General features: G+C 40.7%; 1 protein-coding gene across 17 annotated transcripts in view; it reads right to left on the bottom strand.

Annotated features, from left to right (window-relative positions):
* The window catches only part of CELF4 (CUGBP Elav-like family member 4), a 699,885-nt gene that overhangs the window by 272,126 nt on the left and 403,015 nt on the right, over positions 1 to 24,744 (bottom strand). The gene's annotated exons all lie outside the window — the stretch shown is intronic.

The following is a 24,744-nucleotide window of genomic DNA, read 5'->3' as shown; positions in this document are numbered from 1 at the left end:
GTTTTCCTACATCTCTCAGCCTGCAGCTTGATCAGACTCTCCTCTAGAGTGAAACAGCTAATTCAAAACCAAACTGACTTTCTTTGGTTAATACTAACAATGAAAAAATAAATAGCATTCATGGGCACCTCCTTAACAGAAGGAAGGATTTAAATTAATGCAGGAGTTATTATATTCCTTTACACCAAAACCTTCTGAAAGCAGGGTTTAAACAAAAAACCCAAAACATTAAACACTTGTACATTTTAACTTTTAATCATCCTATCAAGCTGATTAAATAAAAAAAGAGAGTGGTGATTTATCTGACTGCAGGAAGAAGGTGACAGGAAAATTTCAAATGCACTCAAGGATTTTGGTGCCAAAACAAAAACCAGGTAGAAACGGAGGTACAGCTCTAAGATAGTCCTTTCTTTGGAATACCTTTTTCATATCACACCTGTAGCCCATTATTGGGAACAGACCCCAAATTTGCAAATGAAACAAGGTTTAACTCACCGTAGAAATGACCAACCTGCCTCCTCTCACTATTTGAGGTGCTGGAGTGTGTCCAGAGAAGGGGCAGCAGTGCTGGGGCAGGGTTTGGAGCACAAGTTTTATGAGCAGCAGCTGAGGGAGCTGGGTTGTTTAGCCTGGAGAAAAGAAGGCTGAGGGAGGACCTCATCCTTCTCTACAACCGCCTGAAAGGGGTCTGTACTCAAGTGGGGGTCAGGTTCTGCTCCCAAGCAACCAGCGACAGGATGAGACGACGTGGCCTCAAGCTGCACCAGGAGAGGTTCTGGTTTGACATCAGGAAGAATCTTTTCACCAAGGTTGTCAAGCATCCTTTCCCAGGGAAGTCCAGGGAAATTGTGTAGTTATGACCCCTGGACATATTTAAAAGATGTGGAGATGTGGTGCTTAGGGACATGGTTTACTGGTTGAATTGACACTGTTGGGTTAACAGTTGGACTCAATGATTTTAAAGTTTTTTTCCAACCTTTAAACAATTCTATGATTTTATGAATCTATCCTACCACAATACCATCCTAACAGAGACTGACCCTGTCAAGAAATACTGGATATAAACCCAGCAAAAAAATGTTCAGATCTGAGTTCTCATTTCAATGTTTTTGGTATTTTTGGCCCAAGTCTAACCATCTTAAACACTGGCACAACTTGGAACAAGATCCAGGAAATACCTTTACTCTCCATATTATTAAATCTCCATCTGCTGTCAGATATCACTCTTTAATTTTGTTTTTACCCCTTGCACTTGAGAGTTACAGTTTGAGTAACAAAAGCTGTACAAAACACAGATGAATCATACAGGCAGGTTAGGGTGAACAGCTCTTGTAATAGTCACAAAAGCCTGAAAAACGAGATGAATTATGTGCATGCCAGTTGCTGGGAGAAGATTCATTAGACTGCTGGGCCTTGAGCTTGGTTAAAATCACACCCCTCTAAATCACCCTGGAGAGGTTTTCTGGTGCTGGAGATAACTCACTAGGGAGTGACTGAGAGCACTGGGGTCTTGGTAGGCTCTGACATGGTTGGCAATATGACCTTGGAAAAGTCTTTTTCACCTCTGTGCCTCTGTTTCCCCTCTCATCTTCTCTTTGTGGCCTGGCAAAATCTGAAGATAAAGAACTACTGCGTCTTATTAGGTGTAAATGCACTGCTTGGGCTCCTCAAATCACTTGCAGAGGGCACCTGGAATAGTTTTGAGAAAGAAAATAGCAATGCTGAGCCCACAGATGCACAAAATCTCTAGGAGAGAAACCAAAGTACCAAGGCATGATCCCTATTGCAAAACTCTTTCAGAATGGCAATGTAGTGGGGGAATTGTACTGGTCTTGTGAACTTCAAGGTTTACTTAATCAAGCCAAAACAAACCGGACAGAGGTATGAAAAGCTGAGCTGAGCCCTTGCCTGTGATACAAAAATCGAGACTGGCCCAATAGATGCAGAAATTTTACACAATTTTCTAGAAGCAGCAAGTACACAAGCCAGAGGCTGTATGTAACCAGAAAGCAAGATGCAAGGAGCTTATTAAACATTAAGTATAAACAAATACAAAAAATGAAATTAAAAAGAGAAAACATCTGAGATCAATACTCTCTCAAATACCTGTCTTATCAAGCCTGGCAAGTTGATTGCAGTCCAACAAAAATGACCTGCTGTGAATGATTCCCAATCCTTTTCTCCTTCATTTTTATTTTTTCATTCCTGAACTCGGATAATCTTTTATTGATATCATACACGCTCATAAGAACAATGCTGCAGAGATAGTGGGCTTGCATCATTTCATAGGCAATGTCATGTTCAGGACTTTTGCATCCTGCCTACCAAAAGTACAGAGTGACACAGGCAGGATTTTCAAAGGACTCTAACCCCAAATCAAGTAGGTTTAAGCAGGAGCTGGAAAGCCCAGGAAGGCAATTAAATTCATTGTGCAAAGGCTGTTTGGAAAAGAGTAGGAAAGGTGTTTTTGCACTCAGTAGTGTTAATTTACACTGAGGGATGATCCAGCTCTTCATTTATCACTTCCATTTTAACAAAGGTGAAGCTGAGGCTTAGAGAAACTAAATTCAGTAGGAAAAACCCCCACCAAAACCCTTATGGCCACCTTGTTGTCACTGAAAGGAATTAGTGAGAATAATTAACCAGTGAGGGTAATTAACCATTGAGACCAGGGATGTGGCAACCTCTATCTTGCTTTGAGACATTTCAAGGCAATTAGATACCTCTGGCTGAGCCAGACACTGTGGGACAGATGCAAGAGTCACTAGCTGAAGTTCAGCGCTGTGCGTGAGGCCAGGCACAAGTGTCAAAGGCCACTCCTGCTTTCAAACCTCCATGGAAGAAGTGCAAAAATTGGAAGTGTTGTCACTACTTGCATCAGACCTTTGCTTTATACTCCCAGTACAAGAGACTAGAGCGTATCCATACAATTGCAGCTCCATCTCTTTTCTGACTAAGGAGTTGCAGCTTCTACATAGATCTGGATTTTCTGAGTTTTCCATCCAAAGTTTCTCCCTTAAAACTGAAAGCAAAGCAAACAGCTCCTCTCTGCCTCACATTTGACTCTCCATCTCAAAGGAATTTGGAAAGGAACGTCAAAGAAACCTATTTAAATGACATTATTTGGACACAGCAACCAATTAGATTAAAACTAAATGATTGCATGAATGCATTGTGTGTATCCGACAACTCATGGGCCATTACACCCCCTAATTGTATGAGTTTGACATGCTGGATGTTATGATGCAACATCATTGAAAACTCATGGAGCTGAACAAGGTAGAAATACTTCAGACCTAGAGTATATTCTGATTTGATTCAAAATCGTGCATACCAGTCATGTTCAGTGAAAGCCTTGTTCATCCCTTGGTCACATGGATGAAGGGATACTTAGGCAGAGATGGCTTTTATGTCCTTGGAGCAGCAGTCTACAGTCATTAGTGCTGTTAATGTTTTCCACATCTGCTGTTTGTAAGGGGTCAGAACAAATATCTCCACTGGCTCTTGCCCTGTCCCATCTTTGGACCCTATGTCCAAAATCACAGAATCACAGAATGGGTCAGGTTAGAAGAGACCACAGAGGGCCATCTGGTACAACTTCCCTATTCTAGTAGGGTCATCCCAGAGCACATGGCACAGGATTGTATCCAGACAATTCTTGGATATTCCCCATGAGGGACACTCCACAACCTTTCTGGGCAATCTGTTCCAGTGATCAGCCACCTGAACAGTAAAGAAGTTCTTCCTCATATTCTCATCCCTAACAAATTCACCATCATTCAGAATTGGTCCTTTATGTAGTCTCTTTTTCCCCTCCAACTATCACCCCTTCTTTGCCCTTAACTTCATTAATTGAGCACTACAGTACTTGCCAAATGGAATGTGTGGGTTCCCACGCATTGTTTTCTGTCCTTAAGAGGGGTATCTTGGGCCTGCAGGTCTAACATCTCACTCATAGTTTGCTCAAAGCATGTTGAGATGGGACAAAGGACAAAATAGTTGTCCTTCCTGAGAGGGCTGCTGGACTCAGGGTATCAAATTTCTCTTTCCAGTCCCTTCTTATCTTTTTAAATCCTTCTATCCTCTTTCACTTAAGATGAGAAAAGGAAGTGAGAAAGTTCACAAAAGTATCACAGAAGCTGGGACAGCTCCCAGTGAAAGGAGCTCTAAGAAGAACCTGATAAAGATGATGGGGTTATTCTAGGAATAACCCCTACCCAAAATAAGGGTTGAATTTGACCACAGAGAGATGAGCTCCAAAAAAGATACTGTGTAATTTCTGTAGCATCAGTGCATGTTTTTTGTAAGAAAGGCAGATGCAGAGAGCTTTGGATCACACCTGACTCTATTGTAAGGAGTTATAAATATCTCTGTCACTGAACAGAGTTAAGATGGTATTACCAGTTTACACTATCATCGTTGCTCAGTGGATTGGATAAGCTACCCAGGAGCAGGTCAACTTCAAATGAGTGTAACAGGGCCCAGGAACACCACTCAGCTCTCAAATGCATGCAGAAAGGGTAGGACACGGGTACCAGTCTTTGAATCACTGCAGACCCAGATCGTATCATCCTGCAGTCGTCATCCTTCCAAATATAGAAGGGGATTCACTGACAAGCTCAACTTCTTATCTTTGCTGCTGACCTTTACTGAGTTACACAATTAGTTTTGTGAACTGAGGAGGACTCACATTCACAGTTTACTATGCACTGGCTGTCTATACTTTTATGGTTTGCACTTTTACTTTATTATCTTTAATTTTCTTCTTCCAACTCTCGAGTGGGTATTAGAAAGTCAATACAAAACCTATTCCGGCCTTTTATTCTAAAATAACAGCACTAAGCTTGTTTATTTACACGGAGACAAGATGATATTTGTGACAGCCTTGTCAATAGTTCAATGGCATGACGCTAACTTTTTTTCTTTAAACTCAAATGCACTTTATTTATGTGTGTTTGTCTGTCTCTCCAGATTAACTCTTGTTTTCCACAATCAATATCAATATTCTCCAAAGAGTTGAAAAACTTCTCAGACAGCAGCTGATGAGCAAGGCATTTGGCCTTTGAACGCCTCACCCTAGTGTAGAGGTGTGCTGATTCTTGTGAATGAAGGGTCAGCTACCTTGAATTTACAGTTTTCAGGTTGCTTAGTTGAACAGGACCCTTAGGCACCTCTTACCACCTAACAGAGACCCTTGTCAATTCAGATAGCATTATTTTTCAGTCCTACATCTTAGGCCAAGACCTATGCCTTTCCGTGCCTCAGTTTCCTGCTTGTAAAACAAAGAATGGACACAAAGCAATGCATTGGTTGTTTATACATATTAGTTGATAAACAAATCTGTATTTTCAAATTTTAAGTCTCAGAATGAATGGTGTGATTTTCAGAGGACTTGAACACACACATTTAACAGAATCACAGAATCACAGAATAAGCCAAGTTGGAAAGGACCCACAAAGATCATCGAGTTCAACTCAGCCCTGCACAGGACCATCCCCATGAGTCACACCATGTGCCTGAGAATACCATCCAAATGCTTCTTGAACTCTGTCAGGCTTGGTGCTGTGACCACTTCCCTGGGGAGCCTGTTCCAGCACCCAACCAGCTTCTGGGTGAAGAACCTCTTTCTAATATCCAACCTAACCCTCCCCTGACATTGGAAGCTGGGACCTGGAAGCTCACTCAGCCTAGGGATGTTTCTAATAACACTCTAGGAAGGAAAAGTGGACAGGCCAGCTTGGATAGAGGGGAATTCATTCAGATCAAAAGGATAGACTAGATCAAAAGCCAGAAGTGAGGTTGCTCATGTGAACTAAACCCTCAAGCTTGAGGAATGGTTATTTGAATTGAGAATGCCCTGTCAATATTCCTCTTCTCGGCTGATATAAAGAAAGTCCCCAGCACATTTTGTCTCAGAGTCCCAGACAGCTGTGATGAATACTGAGACGCTTTCTTGTGCTCTCTTTATCCTTTCATAGATGCAGGTTATCTATGCCTTGCAAATCCAAAACAGATAGGCTCTTGGTTTTTGATTCAGACCTTTGAGTCACCAGCTATGGCTCTGCATTTTATTTGACCATCTTTAAAAGGAAATTAGGCTGTTGCCTAAATCCAGTCAATTTTCATTCCACATGGAGTTTGGGGAACAAATGAGCCCCATAACTCTAGATAACACTCATTCTAAATCATCTAACATTGAAGAAATCCAACCCTGATGCCCAACTGGAACATAAACTATACCTCCTTAATCTTACTTTTCCTGCAAACTTTTCCATGTTCTACCTCGCACTCACAAGGTTTTTTGTCTAGTCTGTTAGTCCAAGGCATCATTTTGCCTGAAGTTTGTCAGAGATCATGGACTCGCTCTCAGAAATTACTGAGTTTCCAGTCTTGCAGGAAATGTTTCTCATTGTTGCTATGACCTACTCCAGAAGCAGCTGCCTTTTGGTACTAGCTTCAAACAGCATTCTGCCAGCTTCTGTGAGGACACTATGGACAGAAGTCATGCAACAAGGGCAGAGGTGAGTTGCTCATTGTTTTTGAACTCTAATTAGCCGTAAAGTGGTGCCTGGGAATAAACACTAAACTGTGGAACTCAGATGTGGTTGGCTGATTATTTCTCATCTTCTGTTGACCCTAAAAGTCAATAAAGCTCCCATACTGCCCTTCTTTGAGATTCCCCTTCTTCTCTATAACAGTGTGATTAAAATACCCTAGTTCAGGTCCAACATATTTGGATGGTGCCATGTGCCTCTTCCCCATGGATTTCTTCACCCTGGCTGCCGGCCAATCAAGGTTTCAGCAATCTGATCAGCTGCATGATTTAATGAACCCTGCTTTCATGGGGAAGGGCACATTCCTTTATGAAAACCGGTGAGATATCACATTTCACAGGATGACCTCTACTTTCATAAGATGATGGGAGAAAATTGGTTTTGGAAATCGAGGAAGATTGCATCTTGTGAAACAGAAACCAGAGAGTGACACAGAGACCACCTTTCCATTCCAGTCCATTTAATTTTCAGGTTTTGGTTTTGATGGGGAGCTAAATATAGTTTGGGTCACTAGCCCAGAAGCACAAATAATTAACAATGAAAGAAACCCCTCTCCAACTCTACTACTTTATTCTGTGAAACTCTCACAGCAAATGTACTTTGCTCAAACCTGAATAAAGAAAAACAGCTTGTTCTCCATGCTGCTGCAGCAATCTTTGGGGGAAGAAATGTACTTCTGTTAACAATATCCTGCAATGTTCTGTTGTTCTGTTGCTATTGCTTTTCCCAAAAGACAGATTTGAAGAAGTGGCAGAATGCAATGGTCCAGACATTAAGACTCGAACACAGAGGTGTTGTCTGGGGTCCAATGTTTAGCACCTATGTAATTTCCAGGGTCCTATCCTGAATTCTGGAGGAAAATAGCAAAAAATAGATAATGATTATAACAAGTAGAGATTAACTTTGAGAGTTGTTTAGAGAACTTAAGAAAGATTCTCTTTCATGAGGTCATAAGCTTGATGCTCTAGGCTAAATAGAGTCTGACAGGCATGTTTGTTCAGGATACATTTATTACTGAGCTATCCAGGGACATCCACAATTACTGTCAGGAGTCGTCTGATGATTAAAGAGCAGAATGAGCAAAACGGAAGATTAAAGGCACAGAACAAGGAGCAGTGATGTCTGTCTTCACTGAGAGTACCCAGTTGACAGGATATTTTGAGCCATTCAGGAATCTCTGTGTGCGTACACTGAAACTTGCTGTACGTTTCTCAGACAGTGACTGCCCTGCTTCCGTAACCTTTTAGACACGTAAAAAACCATCAAAGGGCACAGAATCTGTGATCAGCATCCTTAACTCTTCAGAGTGCCTGTTATGCAGAACTTGGACACTAAAGGGTGTGTGTGTGCTTTTCTGTAGCCCTTCTGTGATGCCTTCTGTAATCCCTATTACCTACAAAATGCCTTTCACACTCTTTCCACCATCAGTATTCCTGGGAGAAAACTGGAAGCGACAGAAGTACCATTACTTTCTACTACCTGGTGTCTTTCTCTGGTATTGTCTGGCTTCCAGTTTACTCTATACAAAGTTAACTCTTTTACTGTGATACTGGGTGGACACTTTTGCAGGTGTACTGTGATCATACTCTCCTTACAGTGGAAGAGCAGTGACTGACCACAGGGGTAGAGGTAAAGGGAAGAACCTGCCAGATCATCCTCATGTGTGTTCACTCACTCTTCCTGTGGAGTTAGACCTGCAGGGACTTGCCTCTCCTGGGGACCTCCCTGGAGACAACTCACAATGATAAAAACTCATCGTCCTTTAAGATGTGATTTGCTTGAAAGGTGTACAAGGGCCTGAAAGTATGCCAATCCCTTTATAATCACTAGGATTCCTTTTGAATAGCCAAAAAAGGAGGAAAAAATAGAAGAAATTATGTTCAATCTGTAAACTCTGTGGGGAAAAGGGGTGTCCCAAAAGTTTTACCCCTGGAAATGATGAGATGACAATGGAAAAGGGACATTGTCCCTTAACCTGCAACTGGGACAGTTCAGCACATCTTCACCTATTCCTTCAGAAATTCTTCTCTATGTCAACCAAGAGATCCATGCAAATACATCCTAGAAAAAGTGTGGGGGTACCCATTATGGACATAGTGTTTGAAGGGCCAGATTATATAGTTGTCTGCTAATATCTACTTATCAATTCTTCATTCCTCAAGGAATTCCCTTTGTCCTTACCTAGAATAAGCCAGGAGAGCACCCAGCCTGCAAATGGGTTTGAAACAAACAGAAGAATAAAGAAAAAAAAAATCTTTGTCCCCAGAGTCTCTTCATCTGCAAACACTTTTCTTTCTGTGTGTGCATGGCTACATGTACTACAACTTTATAACTGCACTGGGTTCCCCTGGGGAGCTTCAAACTCTCTTAATGCTTATGACCACCAGTCAATTTCCATCCAGAAATATCTTCCATAGAAAAGACATGAAATAGGCAAGGAGAAAACAAATATTCATTACTCCAGGAGTTAAAGTAACATCCATTTGGATTGCACATCTGTAAAAGGCCAATAAATTGAAGGCAATGCACATAATTACATTACAGGCCAATCTGAAAAAATGATGCATTCCTCCAGAGCAATTTTCTATTGTTGGGGTTTAGAAAAATTCTCCCTTCCTGCTGCTGCCAAAAGAAAAAAAAAAAGAGAGGGAGAAAAAAAAGACGCTTCTTTTTTTGGATGTTGATGATTAAATAAAAGAACACTGAATGGCAATAGTCATTAGACCAGCAGGAGGAATAAATAAGGAACATCATTGGTAGTTGTAAATAATGGATGCCGTTTTGAGCACAAAGCAACACATCTGGTAATTATTCTCAATTCCACTCCAATTGCTTTGATTTGGCGGTGCAAGGTGCCACAATGAATTCTGCCTTTATTTATTTATTTATTTATTTGCAAATCAGTATTTAATTGTGAATTGTCTCGGAAGAATCAATGGGATTTATTGCTTCTGCCTTACGAGGTGTGAAATGTTTGCCATTACTGAACAATGGATTATTTTTTAATAATCTCTGCCTAATGTCCTTTTTGTTTGTAATAGGGTTGTTTTGGCATGGGTGGAAGTTGATTTTATCCTCCCCTTCCTCACATACTCACACTTTTTGCCTTGATACTAACATGTTTTTAAGATTGCTTATTTGATATTTTACTAACATTATTTTCTTTATGAAAACAATTCAAACAAGACTTCTCTGACAAAGCCTGTTTATGTGACGTTCTACGAATTACTCTTAGGCAGATGTTTTGGAGGGACATGGTTGGACCTCACTGACACATATATCTTATTAACTAAAATATGTGATTTTAGGTGTCTTTTCTTAGCCCTGATTTTTTTTCCCATTATGATTTGTGTTTGTCTTTAGAAAGAATCTTTTCTATCCATTCTCTTTCCTGAAATTTGAGATAAAATCCCTTCTCTCTAAAACAAAAGATAAATGAAGAAGGTAGAGCTTTTCTTTTCATTTTCAGTGATTATTAGGAAACTTAGGAAAAAAATTAATTTGGAAGACATTTTCATTTTTAAAATTTCTCTGGCTTTGACTCACAACATTTGTGGATGAACCTTTCCTCTGTCAAGAATTTCAATTTAGTCTTGCACATAGTCTTGCCAAACAATGCCAGGGGTGATGGTGACTTGGTAATGATTACACCTTCATAATGTCTCTGGGCCTTGGGTTCTTATCTATGACACAGTAATAAAGGACTTTTTTTTTTTTTCTGAATTGTCTGCTGAGATTATAACCATGCCAGGACTTCTTTTCTATTACAGTGCTTACAGTACTTAGCAGAACAGGGACACAGTCACAGTTGCTTTCTCCAGATGATACTGTAATTACTACATTAATTTGTATAACAACCTTCAATCCTCTGGCTGGGACACTCCTTCCCCTGAGCCACACTTATTCCTGTACTAAGCTGACACATCCTCTCTCCTTAGGACAGGACTCAGTTCAGTTGAGTCTGAGATGCCTTTTTTTTTTTTTTAAGAAACTATGGGGGGTGGAAAAGATATTATATTTTTAGTTTAATGAGGAAACATTGATCTTCATGACATTAGCTTTATTTTAAAACTAAACAAAGAAACAATCTCCACCCTCCAGGCCTACAGCACATCAGTTTGAAGCCAATGACAAAATCTCTGGGGAACCAGAGCCCTGGTGGTTGCAGGGACAAATTCCCAGACTGGACTGCAGCTCCCCAGGCCCCAGTGGAGACCAGCAAGCCCCAGGAATAGTCTCAGAAAAGCAGAGGGAAGGGAAGGACCCTACTGTTTGTCAGCTGTACAGACTCTGCTACCCTGGGGATAACTGGAAAACTGCCTCTTTGAAAGCCACGCTTTTGTAGAACAGCAGAGTCGCTGGAGCTGGGCTCAGAATCCCCTCTCTCCTCCTCTGGTGACAGTCACTGCACACTTAGCTCTGCTGTGGAACAGAGTAGGCGAGCTAATTAACACAATAAGTCATAAAGAGATGGTGCCAGTGGGGAAAATGGATTCACGTGAGCTCTCTCTGTTTGTACCCCTCGCAGTCCTCTGTCACGAGACTGTAACTGTGTGATTAAGAATGACAAGTGTTAACCCCTCCTGTCCAGGGGTCTCCTGGCTCTCCTGCTGCAGTGGTCTCATCCCATTTTCTTTCTCAGAATTACAGCAATTAGCAACAGAAAAGGCTTATTAATTCTTCTATCCCACATGCTCACTCTGCTTCTTGGATGGAGCGAAATGAATCCCTACGTTCAAGCAGATCATTGTCCAGCCAATTTTTAAATGGCTTGAACAATGAGGATTTCTTCAGAAAGCTGCTTCATTGACTAATGCCTCTCTCTCAGACTGATTAGCTCCCATACATGAAAGAATAAAATTCATTTGGGGAAGAGGTGGAACTGAAACATTCCCCTTGTAGAGTATTCACCAGACGGCTCCCTCAGGCATGGGTTAACCCTGTAGCCAGCAATCATATGTAGACCAGCAGTCTCTATTTTGCCCGTGGGTTATGTTTTTTGTGTCCAATCAACATTTCCAGATCTGGCATGCAACTTCTGATGAACCACAGAGACAAAACTGGAATTCACACTGTTGGGAAACAGTTATCCAGTAGCTGTTTTGTTTAAAACAAAAAGAAATTGATCTTGGGGGTGTAGAGGGCAGAAAACCTCCAGAGAATGGAAATACACAGTCCTGATGACGTTCCCTCAGCATGATTAAGCCAGGTTCAGGGAAGCCTAGAGTCACACTTTCAGTGGGTTTTTGTTATGGATTATGTTATCTGAGTGTGTGGGAAGAATGGAAGGAGAAAGGATTCAATCTGTTGATCCAGGTCACCCAAACTCGGTGGCACTCGGACCCTTATTTACTTCTTGCAGGAAATGAGAATAAAGATACTTCTTATGAACAGCTGAGTCAGGGCATCATCTTTGTTATTGTTTTTTTCTTGGAGCGAATGTCCCTATTTAAATTCTACAAAATAATAATAATTGAAGACACAGAAAAGTTAGGTAAATTCCATTCACCGCAACCCACTGGGAATGAATGCTGTTTTCAAGTAGTATTTGGTTTTGCATTTGTTTTACTTCTTTTTAGCTAACAGTGCCTCATACTTAAATATCCCCCGAAGGTAAAAAAATATTAAAACCTACAGAAGAGCTGACATAAAGAAAGGAATTGAAAAGAGCACCTGACTAAAGTGGTTATTATTATTCACCTTGATACACTCTCACACACACACACAGATATTAATCCTTAAGTTCTTTACTAACAACTTCTCTGACAGTTAAGAGGGTTCCACTTCAGTAATAATAGTTTATTGCATTTTATCAATAACAAGATCAAAATTTCCCAGGAGTATCCCTAGAACTCCAACAGGCATGTGTGCACCTTTTTGGGCTCACTGATACCCACAGTGACACTAATGTGATGTGCACTGGGTGTCGAGTGAGATCTTTAAGTTTGTTTTCCATCCTTGCCCATGAGAAAAATTAGAAAGAATATTAAATGAAAGCCAGATCGTGTCAAGAGAGACAAATCCTCATCCCACACAGATGGAACTTTTTTTAGTGAACTATAGAAGTTGAATAATTTGGGAGAGAACTATGCATTTTACATTCAAAAATAAAGAAATAAAGATCATCACCAGGATAGATCACTCCAGACACAGATTTCTGTGTCCAATTCATTGCTTACATCACCAGAAGACAAAAAGCTAATTAGCCATCCAAATCAAGAAATGTTGCCCATCCCAGATTCAAAGTGCTCACTGGTTCCAGACTTTTCTTGTGAGTTTCAGCAAACCCAACAAAAGCCAAGTGAGTGAAAGGCTTGTTTCCAAGTCCCAGCTGATTTCATCCTTAATGAAGCAAGAGACCTGGAAATGGATATAACCTTCCATTGCAAAGATACCTGTTATAGGTCACCACGGAGGAGTAAGGAGGCTTTGGGGCTGCAAGCCAGGACTTCACTGCTTGAGTTAATGAACAAACTCCTTCTGCAGGAATACTGCCAGGAGTGAAAAAATTAACTATTAGAAGGCATGATTAATTAATAACTATTGTTCAGGCAATCTGAATAATATTTATTGGAGACTAAGACCAGACTTAAGCCTGTCCTGCAAAAATCTAGTCTCAATTACCCTAGGGATTGGTTACTCTTAGGAAATAAGTATTACCACTAAAAAATGATGTGCTTGATCCAACATCAGACAAGCATGGCCTGAGGGAATGCTTGTGGTGGCTGTGGCATTGTCCCTGGTTTCCTACCTCAGTTGTGTGTTCAAAGACTCACCGTAAGATTGGGGACTGGCAAGAGGGACTTGCGTGAGCTGTGTAAAGGAGTTTTACAAAATTTTCCTAAGGCCCCAGCCTTTTTACCCCACCTCCCCTTATTTCAGGTGCTCTTCCAGGTACTGGATGGCAAAGGGATTTTGTCTGCTGTGTGGAGACTGGTGAGTTTGTGGTCCTGTCCCTTTGTCACAGGACATCTCCCAGGGGCTGGTGAACATTACCCTTGCGACATATCAAAGAACAAGACAAGTAATATTACTGTTTTAACATCAGCGGAGTGCAGAGGTGATTTTCCCCTATGCTGGCTGTGCTGCTAGATGGCAAAGGCTATAATCTGATCCTACTTGGCTGGGACATTGCTCCACAGTCATTCTGTCAACAGTGAGGCTAAGCTAAAAAGAATAATCAAAAGGTTTAGGTAACTGGAAGCAACCCTGTAAATCTCTGTCCTCCTCTTGACTTGCTTCTTCAGGAAGTCAGGAAGCACTAGAGACACTTGGGACAGGCATTCCTCACCTGATTTCTAGCTTGATGTTTCACAAGAGGAAAATGAGATTATTAGGACCAAATAACCTGATTGTGAAGTTGGTGGGGAATAATGACCACAGAAAGGGATCTACCCTCAGCAAAAAAATCTCATCTTATGCATAAGACCACTTTGGTAACACGTCCTGCTGCCAAGTTGCCCTCTCTTGGTTCATCACTTTGCACACATCCAGCTATAAAGAGGGTGGTCCATGCCATGAGAGGGAACTGTGCAGAATCCTTGCCAGCAGACATGCCCTCCTTGACACCTGGTGGAATTGTCTCTCCCTCACTCCCCCTGTTTCCTTTTTTCTCTTGTTTTGTTTCTGTTCACTGAAAAGGGACAGAATCCCAGCTTTTTTTTTAGGTTTCATCCTGTTGGTCTTCCATACATATAAGCAACTTCTACAGCAGGATAATGTATACCAAAGCCTGCTCTAATGTATCCCACAGTAAATCAAACTGACTCTTAGGAACTTTTGTGAAGTTACTGCTTAGTCACCAACATTCAAAAAGAAGAAAGCCTGGTCCTATTCTTTTGCCTGCTTGTTATAAATTCTAGAAATTATGGTGATATTACCTAAGAGAGACACAGGCAGGTAGGAGGAAAGAAAGGAAGAAAGACAAAACCAAAGGAAATAAAGAAGGTAAGAAAGAAAGAAAATAAGACATTGTACTTCCAGCAAAAAGAATATAAAAATGAAGTCTAAGGAAAAAACCCCAATACTTTGACAAATTGAAAATAAACCCAATAATTTTTCAGTAAAATTGCCACTGACTTTTAAAAAATCTAAAAAGACATAGGACCTGAACAATACATGTGCACACACAACCCACAAAGTACCTAGTTATGTGCAATCCACATATTCAAATTAGTGTGATTTTCTTTGAAAGGAGGAATTAAACTGACTTTTCTTTTATCCAGAATGCTACAATGAGAACAAATAATGTAAGTACACATGTAAAAAAATCTTGATCTACAGAAATAATGAGACAGAGCATTTTCTGGTGTTTGTGAAAAGCAGTAACTCTGACATGATGTTAATTTTAAGTTGCCTTTCTTTGAAACACAGGTTTCCGTATGACTATGGAAACCAGCTGGGGGTATATTCCAGTTGTCATTCAATGCTGTTCTTGCAAAAACACTTTTATGTATATGTTTTTTAATGCCACTGATTACTTTAACTCCTTAGCCAAGCTTTATCAAATCTACATTAAAAATCTTTGTTAGAGGGCCTCACCTATGGTTTGTCTGTAGTACATTGCACTGCATGGTTGGGTAGTGGCCAGAGATTTGATATCCATCCAGGAAAGCATGAGGGGGGATTTCAGAACTAAAGTTGAAGAACCGTCTCTCCTGCTGCTAGATATACTGCCACACATCTGGGGCTTTGGAGGTCTGCCTCAGAGTGTGTTTTTCTGCACTTCGTTTTGAACCTACAGGCTTTGAGCAACAGCTCAGATTTTATTATTCCACAGGACAAACAGAAAAAAAAATCAACACTACTAATGCAGAGGGGTTTGGAAGAGGAATTGATAAAGTCTGGACCATGTTAAATGAAATTAAAGTTTGTTGACACACTCTTAATCCTGAAGTCTGTCTAGACAACCTGAAGATATCATTGAACAACAGATAACCGTTTTTGTTTGAATATTACTTTTTTATGCTGATATATAGAAAAATTTCATAAGCCTGTACTGTTTTTCTTGTTACCTTCAGGTACTCCTCACTGAAAAGCAGCCACCTCTGATGTTGTGCTACTTATTAAACATTGTGCAGGAACTCTCTCGGGTGGCTTTGACTGAGGAGGGAAGGGAAATGCAACAAGCAGGCTGACTTTGCTGCTGTGTGAAGCATTGTTGAAATCAGCAGAAAGGAGCTAAGAAATCTGTCTGACATCCTGTTAAAACCAAGAAGCTGTTACTACAGGAGGCCTCTTGACAGGGTATCAGAGTGCACACACTGAAACAAGTTGCTTCATGGGCAGCCAAATGTGTAAAACCCTCTTCCAATGTCCCTACCCCCATGAGTTCATTGATGTCTAATAAAAGATGGGCTTATGAACACTAATGAGAACTCTCTGCTCTGCTTGGCTGCCCATTTTCATGAAATTTATAGGAGTAGCTTTGGGACCTCTTCCACCCCATCAACGATAGGTTAAATTACCCAGTGGGTTCAAAGCTCAAAGAAGGAACCCCTGACAGATTGACTGATGGATGGGCCCAGGCACGTACACACAAGTAGCTTGACTGTAGAAGTCTGGCTTCCTTCAGAAAGAAGGAACAGGGGTTCTATAGGGCCTAGACAATAGATGGGATAACTTGTAGCAAATTGGCCAGTATTGGCTTCTGAAGAGGTTGTTTTAATATCAACTCAATGGCAAAACACCTTCTGGAGTTTGGAGACATCGCTTTAATGTCTCCCTGTGCTGAGTGTCCTTGCTGAACTCGAGAAGCTATGGTACCATCAGTGGTGAAGGCAGTACCACTGCAAGCATGCTGAAAGCAAAGGTCTGCAAGGAAAGGAGAGCTTTTCAGAAGCGTGCCCTTCATTTTAAAGGGCAAGGCCGCAGCTTTGAGAAGCCAAACAATTTCTCTGAAGCACGATTTTTGTTTGTGCTGCAGGGGTATTTACTGTTCTAAGATTTCCTGGCATTTGGGTGTTGTAGGTAGAACAAATTTACATAAAAAGGGGAGAGGGAGGAAATCAAACCTTCAAAGGAGCTTCAAAAGGACAATATCCCAACTCACTGTCTGTTTGGGAGATTTTATTTGGTCAGAGCTGTTGCTGAGCCTTTTGTGACCAGATATTTGTAAGTGTTATACTGCATGTTTGCACGGCTGCATGCAGGAGATAATATAACTGACAGGTGAGTGATGACAGATTCCTACAGCACAGAGGATGCAGGGAGGTCAGGAATGGGGCTACATCCTCTCCAGCATTATAGCACCACCTTTTCCTTCTCTTCCTTCAATGCCAGGAGTAAGTTGCTCTCCATTCACAGGGAAGATGCACATAGGTGGGTGCTAAGATCCTGACAGGTTGGGACCAGGGGGAACTCCCTCGCAAACTCCCCACCCCTCTGTTCTCCTATGCCCTTTGATTCACTTTCTAGCACATTTACAAAAGTCAGAGGACTGATGCAAAGCTGAAGTGAGGATAAAACAAAGACCAAATTTAAGCAGAGTACTGAACAGGATTTAGAAGACATGACTTCAGCTGCAAGCTGTGTAGCGATGTGCTGTTCCCAAAACACATTACTCACAGTTCCTCAGTTTCTTTGTCCGTACATTGAGCAAGGTGAGGAGGCTGATTACATCTGAAAGAGGCTTTGAGAGCCACTGACAGAGATTCAGAAGGGCTAATATTATCTACATCATCTAGCAGAGCAGCATCCATTTTAAAGCCATCTTTCTACCCTTTCTGGATAAAGATGAGGTGCTTTATGTTGCTGCTACAGCAATGGGGATGGGAAGGAACTGCAGTTTCACTTTACACCCAATTCTGTTTTTAACTAAGATTAGGAGAGGATGAGTTCACAACTGGTGTAGTATTTGAGAAATGTCTGTAGGAAGCAATGTCTAACTGTGGAAAGTTATAAGAAATGGAGGACAGAAAAAGGAAAAGAAGAAAAAAACAACAACCATTTGGAAGCATATACACAAAGGGAGAAACCCTTCTGCACAATTTCTATGCCAGTTTCTACCACCCTCAACTTATTCTTTTTAACACTAACTTGCCAAAGTAAATGATAGTTTGCACTTTCAGTGGTTGCTTTTTTTGCTGTAATTTTTCCTATGCTCATATTTCAGCTCTAAATACATTTGCAGGAAGGGAAATGAATGTGTGCCCTTCCTGGTAGCAAATCCACTAACTGTCTCTGCACTTCATCAGGCTGTGAAAGGCAGACTTCACACCATGAGAAACAGTCCAGGATAAATCAGCCCATTCACTCCCTCCATTCATCTTTTGAATGTCTTTTGCATGTGTTCAGATTGTATCATGGTGCAGATAATGCTGAAAGACACTTCAATATTCACTTTTAATTATTGGTTGTTACATTGCTCAGCTTTCAGAGAGTCAACATGATAGCTGAAGAAAATTCAAATCAGCAAACACTAAAATGATGGTGAGAGGATGCTTAAGGCTCAGGTACTCAGAGTGTTCTAGAGGAACCCTCCCATGGTGCTACTGGTCCAAAGCCTTCTGAGTAGGCCTTGGACCAAATCCTAAATAGTTTCATGAGTACACACTGGTTTCAAAACTTGTCTTTGTACCTCTGGTGACTCAGGAATTTTCACAGAGTAGAAAGAAAATCTTACCCCCATTCATGACCAGACTTCCTGCCCTGGTTGCAGAATGTGCTGCTGACAGTGAAAGCAGCTGCTTACATAGAGAAGATGCTGTTAAGAGACTAGTTCATGCATTTTGCTTGTCCTTTAATGTGTGGAAAAAGAGAGTTAGACAAAGTCACAAAGGAGAGTGCACATCACAGTTTGTCAAGAAACCCTACCAAATCTAAACATTTATGACATGCTTCTGCAGGGGTAACTGAACATTTGGATCATAGATACCCAAAATGTAATTTTTCAAGCATACCAGCCAGTGAATGTGAAGATTTCCCTGGATTCCCATCTTTACTCTGAAGATAAAACATATGTGGTCTATTGGCTCTGCTGGCTCATATGCCCACAGACAGTCCAACCAAGTGCCATGTATTAATTTATGATCTGCCTGGAGCTGGTAAAGAGCTATTTCCTGATATAAAACCAACAGAAGTGTGTCCTGCACCACCATGTCTTTCTCTTTTTCAAGTTGTAGGACAGGGTAGTTGTATACAAATCTGCTTATCAGGTGTGGTAGAGAAGCCCATGGGTATCCCTGAGGTGGGATCAGGGAGAGATCTGCAACCTATTAGTTGTTTTCCCCACCTTTAATGGCAGGATCTTGAAAACAGCTACTGGGAATAACGGAGACCTCAGGGTTGGATTGGCTTTGTAGCTTTCCTTGAACACACTGTAGGCAGGAACACAAGCTCATCAAACAAGAGTCATGTGAAGTGTAATGTTCTGTCATGGCACTGCTAAAGAACAATACCTGAGATAACTCTTTCCCATTTTGTTAATTGAAATAGCAGCAGCAGGTGCACATATGTCCACTAAAATCATCCTTTCTCCTGTAGGCAATAGAAAAGGTCTCACACAGCATACTGCCTTGCACACTAAATTTTCAATGCGCCCTGAGCTACAAGGAGGTACAGATGCAAAAAAGAAACAGTGATGTCCCAAAGGAGCCAAGAGATACGGCCAAGGTAATTCAGGCTGTTAGAGACAGAGCAGACACTTGAACAAAAAGTTCAGGTTGGACCTTTAACTTCTTGGCTGTCCTTTCCTGCTGATAACAGAAGTAAGTGACAGAAAGAGCCCAGCAACATCCACAGGCTTAATAACAATCATTACTATGCTGGGAGACCGGATGGATAATGCAGTCCCAAAGCATGGACGTGAACTAATGTCATCAGCATTGGTATAAATAGGGTGTCTGCATTTAATTAATAAATAATAGACTGCAATGCTAATCTCCTTCTGCTAACTTTTTCTAAAGGTGCAATCTATTAATCACATGTCACTGCCAGCCTGGTCACTTCTTTTTTTAGATTCAAGACAGAAAAAAAATAGCTAGAAATAAATGGATCCTAAATACAGCAGGGCAATTGAATAGCACAGCCAGCATTATGATCCACTGCTGATTTCAATCCTTAGCTACAATTTTTTTCCCCCTAAGGATGGATATAATACTTTAAAGGGAGAGTGAAGGCTCGTGATGTTGTTAAAGGTCAGCATGTTACTGATGTCTGCAAAATGGAGGATTTTTCTCCCTTGATTATTTGCCCATGGAAATTCTGTCACTCTACAATGCCTGTTGACATGCAGTAACAACCATTTCTGTGGTCACTGGATAAGGCAGGTGAGATATTTCTTTTTAGTTGGGGACAGCATAACTTTCTGAAAAGCACTGGACATGTCTCACCCTTTTGGCACATGGTCAGACCAGGAAGTTAGAAAATCAAGAAGAAAAAACAGTCGTGTTGTTATGGAAATGTTGCAAGAAGGAAATGGCAGCGCTTGGACTGCATAGGAGGAGTTATGCAGGTTGCTTCCTCTGCACATGAATATCCGCTTTTCAGGAGGGAAAAAAGGTGTTTTGAATGAACTCCCTTGTGTCCATAGACACCAGGAATATTTCCACTTGTTCAGTTTTTGAATAATCACGCTGCTGTGCCTTTTCAAGGGTCTCTTTAGAAAAATCTGGAAAATTTTGCCCCAGGAAAAGATTGCCCCCTGTCGTTTTGTGTGCGGAAGAGTGGGGAAAGCATATGTATTTAGTTTTTTGAGTGAAAAATGTATCCTACTATCTCTACTTGTTACACATAATTGATAACCAAAATGTATCCTTACTAATTGAGCTGATTTGCTAAATTATTAAAAGCCTTTTAGAAGGTTCATCTCCACAATTCCAACCTGTTTGATATCAAAGTTGTACTGAAGCCTCAAAAGAGTCACTCCCTGGTTAAATTTCTTTATTCTTCAGTCAAATGCAAGTCAGAAGTCTCAGCACAGACTATCTGGGTGAAATTTTACAGTCAGTTTATGCAAGAGGTTAAATGAGATCTAATGATTCTGTCCAGATCTAAACCGTATTCATTTCCTTTTAATCTAGGCAGAAAACACCAGAAGAATGGCTAGTGCTCCAGTGCTTTGGCCTTTCCTCTCAAAGTCCAAACTTCAATAAGAGAACATTAGAGGCTCTAATAAAAACCACATTGGCTGTAATACCAAGGAAGAGTGCAGGATCACACACTGAGATCAAGGAGAGACGGGGGTAAATTCAGCTCATTGCAAACGCCAGAGAATTTACTTGCATTCGGATTTGATTTTCTGTTGTGAGACATGATTTTTGACTTCTGTTTTGCTTTAGGTGTCTCTGGTGCCTTTGAAGAGCTCTCTGTAAAGATACACTTGGTGTTCAGGGACGTCTATATCCTTGCATCCTTGTTTCTACCACAGTACCCACCGACCTCTGTAATGAGTGGCATGGTGGTATAACAGGCTGCCTGCCAGTCCTCTCTCCCTGAGGCACCTACTGAACCTAAGTTTCTTTTCCACTAGCAAACTTGTACACTAAAGGCAGCTGTTTGGCCCTGGGTGTGATCAAATCTGCCAACCACGTGGTGTGAGTGTGCAGGAGAATGGTCCTTGTCAAGAAGGAGGCCATGCTATTATTAGCTTAAGTTCTTGTGTATGTTATTCAGGATGTCACTTGCTTTGTCTCAGAGGAAATTTCACCAAAAGGAGCTTTGCTTGAAGGCCATCCTACTGTTTTCTTGCCCCAGGTAGACCCTAACTCCACAGCCCCTGACCTGATCTACCAGTTTCACTCCCAACAGTGCAACCCAGCACAATGGGGGTTTTTTTTGCATCTGTGAAGACACTATATGAAAGCTTTGCATTCAGACAGTACATCTGGTCTTATCTTTAGGGAGTAATCTTTCAAGGGAAAGATGGTCTCCATCAGTTCGGTGTTGTACAGTGAACCTGGTGTGATGGTTCATGACTGGTCTCCCAGGCACTGCCACAAGATAGATAGTAAATAATTAGATTTCTGATCTAGGTAGTAGAGAGACTGCTTTGGTTTAGTCTGATCTCTAAAGTCATTAAACTACTATCTTCATTCCCCTGTGTCTGTGGTTGTGGCCCACTCTTTCACACCTCTTTTTCATTAGCTATTCATAATAATAATAGTCATAGTCATTTTGAAAAAAAAAAAGAAGAATCCAAGAAAGCAACTCATCCAATGTACCTTACACTGTGGCAATATAATTTCGTGTTAATTGCATGCCTGCTTGGAAGTGTCAATATTTTGTGGTTTATAATCAATGCATTCTGGTCATTCATTAGTGACCCAAGAGATGGATAAAATAAAGATCTGGGGGAATTAATTACCATTCTTATGGCAGTGCATGGGTAGGAAGTATTTTACGAACTATGAATTCCTGCATCATATGTTTGATGCTACAAGAAAAGTATCCCCTCACTAAGGCCAGTCCTAACATATTTAAGTTGCTTTTCTCTTATTTTTGACACTCTTCTAGTCCCATTCATTGGGCAATCTCAGCTTGTGGTATGAAAGAAGCCTGCCTTGGCATGGAACATGTCCTCTTCAGCTTCCACAAGCACCAATAGGCAGCTTCTCTTATGGGAACAAGTTCGAATTGATTCCACTGTAAAAGTGTAAGGAATCAGCCCCACAAAGCTGTCTCCAACTATTTGGAAGAACATCATTATTTGGGGAGATTTTCAAAGGGAATATTTAGACACCCAAGGCCCATTGACTTTATGTGAGATTTGAGCAGTGAAATACATTTGACACTTTTGAACACCTCTATTTATCTAACCAAGTTACTTCTGTGGAACTAATGATTAGAGAGCCTGAGCACCTAATAATCTTTAATGCACGTATCCTTGCAGCACCAATATTATTTTATAGAAGGAAACTGGAGTCAGAGCAAGATGTTCGGCCAATTTTACGTGTATATTCAGACAGTCAAAGATAATAATAGTCACCAGATAGAAATGGAGTGAAAATAATAGGCTGACCCTAAGTAACCTCTTCAAGGTCGAGGAGAATATCTGTGGCAAGGAAAGAATTTAAGCCTCAGTCTTCCAAGCTGCAGTCTATTGCCCTGTGTAGAGCTTTCTTTTTCTCTGTGCAGGATCCAACTGCAAGACTGTCCTTAAAATTGAAAAGAAAGGAAACAGTTCCTCACTAATTGAAGCCAACTGTTTATCCTCCCTGGGGGAAAATGTTTCAGTGCAGTGCTGCCTTGAAAATTACCTTTCTACAAATGATATTACAAGGGGCCATATTCATTTTCTATCACAGATTCCAAAGCAAGCTGGTTTTAAAGATAAAAATATTTTTCTTAATTATGAAAACACATTTTAAAAACACTGATGTTGCACACTACTTTTAATTTGAAGCTTTTGGGGTTTTTTTGAGTTTACTTTCTGCTGTGAGAATGGGAGTAGTAGCAAACTGAAATACAAAAATAAAAATGAAAATCGACTTTAAAGAGGAATTAAAATTGATCAGATTATCTCTATTGCTTGGGCTGATTGGGATGCAACTCCTCCTGTTCTTCCCCTGATATTATGAAGCAAACACATTAATGGAGAAAGATGTCTTCTCTTTTTAGGACAATACCCCAACTTCTTCTACAATTCATAGTTTTTATATAGCAATTTTTATTCATAGATCTTACCTAGGATTTCAAAAAAGTCCAGCATCATCATTCATGTGACACAGATAGAAAACTGTGGAATGAAAAGGTGAAAGTTGTGATTCATCTTACCTCTCTTTAGGTGTCTAAAAGTGAGATACCTAAATCTGAGTTAATTGCCACAGGTTCATTCCTGATTCAGTGAAGAAAGAGAGAAGGGACTTTGAAGTACCACTTATCCCATCTGTCTTAGGATGGGGTGAATCACAGTTTGAAGCACCTGTCTCCATGGACTGTCCACAGGAGGAGACTAGATGACTAACTTAGACAATATCCTTAGTATTTAGATGCTAAAGCTAAGTAAAGTGAATCCTGCCTGAAAGAACATTCTAAAAGCAGTACCATAGTAGCCTTATTCAACATTTGTTCTGTCGCTAAGTCTAAGGCTGCCAAGAGGCCCAGATTCTAAGTAAAAGAACTAGATACAGTTTACTCAGAGAGCTACATTATTTACATAGAGATTTTCTGCCTCCTAAACTGATTTCCCGTACACACTGCAATACACGGAGAAAGGTTGGAAAATGCTGTGTGTGCCACAGAGAAAAGTTTTCTTGACCTCCAGCATTTCCAGAGCCTTGAAACTTCTTGAAAGCTGTGATAGTATAATCTGGGGTCTCAGCAGGCAAGAGGAAAAACCCTTCTCACTGAAATTCCCAGTCAGAGAGGAGAGTTCAGTCTGCATCAAAACCGCAGGGTGGAGCCAGTCTGTGTGCCAACAGCTGAGGGTACTGCCTATAGTCCAGACATTTCCTAGCTCCTGCTTTCCAGAAAGACTCTGGATTACTCTAGAATCAAAGGTATTTGCGAGCCTGCAATAAACAAGTGACAGCTGAGAAGAAGCAGCAAACATCTTTATGTGCTGAAAACTGGACTCAGCTTATACCCTGCACAGTAGTGTAATTATACAAACTGTACCAGATCTGGAAACAATAATGTTCTCTATCCAGATTCAAAGTTTCAAAGGTGTTAAGGTACTTGACTGATATTGATTACAGTTGGGGTTAGATGAACAAACAAATACACATCAATTACATGTGTATGCCAGATGGGTGCAACTCTTAGTTCCCAGAAAGAACTGAAATTCAGACCAAGAGCAATGATGGCAGGCAGGAGAATAACTCTGGGTACCTTCTTAATTTTTCTTGGTTGTTAACTATAAAACATGTCTGTTTTTAAAATAAAGAACCCATACAACAGGAGTAAGGACAGCACCAAGCCCTCATATCTGATGCATTGGTGACGGCGTAGGGGATGTTAGTACAGCACCCAAGAGCAGTGCTTGGGCTCAGAGTGAGAACTTCTTGATTTTCTGTGAATGTCAGACCAAACACACAGGGAAGAAGCTCGGAAAATCTCAACAAGCAAATTAAATCTCTAGGGTGTGAGCATCATTCACCCAGACTGTATTCAACATCAGGCATAAAAATGGCCTATATGTTTATTTTTCCCCAAATTCTTCTTTGAAAGAACAGCAAAATGTGTCTTATGTTTTTTAAAGAAATGTCTGTGTAACCATAACAACAAGTTCATCAATGGAAAAAATACATAA

This window comes from Neopelma chrysocephalum, unplaced genomic scaffold (assembly GCF_003984885.1).
Source record: "Neopelma chrysocephalum unplaced genomic scaffold, ASM398488v2 Primary Assembly neopelma1_97027, whole genome shotgun sequence".
NCBI classification, from domain to species: domain Eukaryota; kingdom Metazoa; phylum Chordata; class Aves; order Passeriformes; family Pipridae; genus Neopelma; species Neopelma chrysocephalum.
The sequence above is the reverse complement of the archived record's forward strand: the minus strand, read 5'-3'. Positions and strand labels throughout refer to the sequence as shown.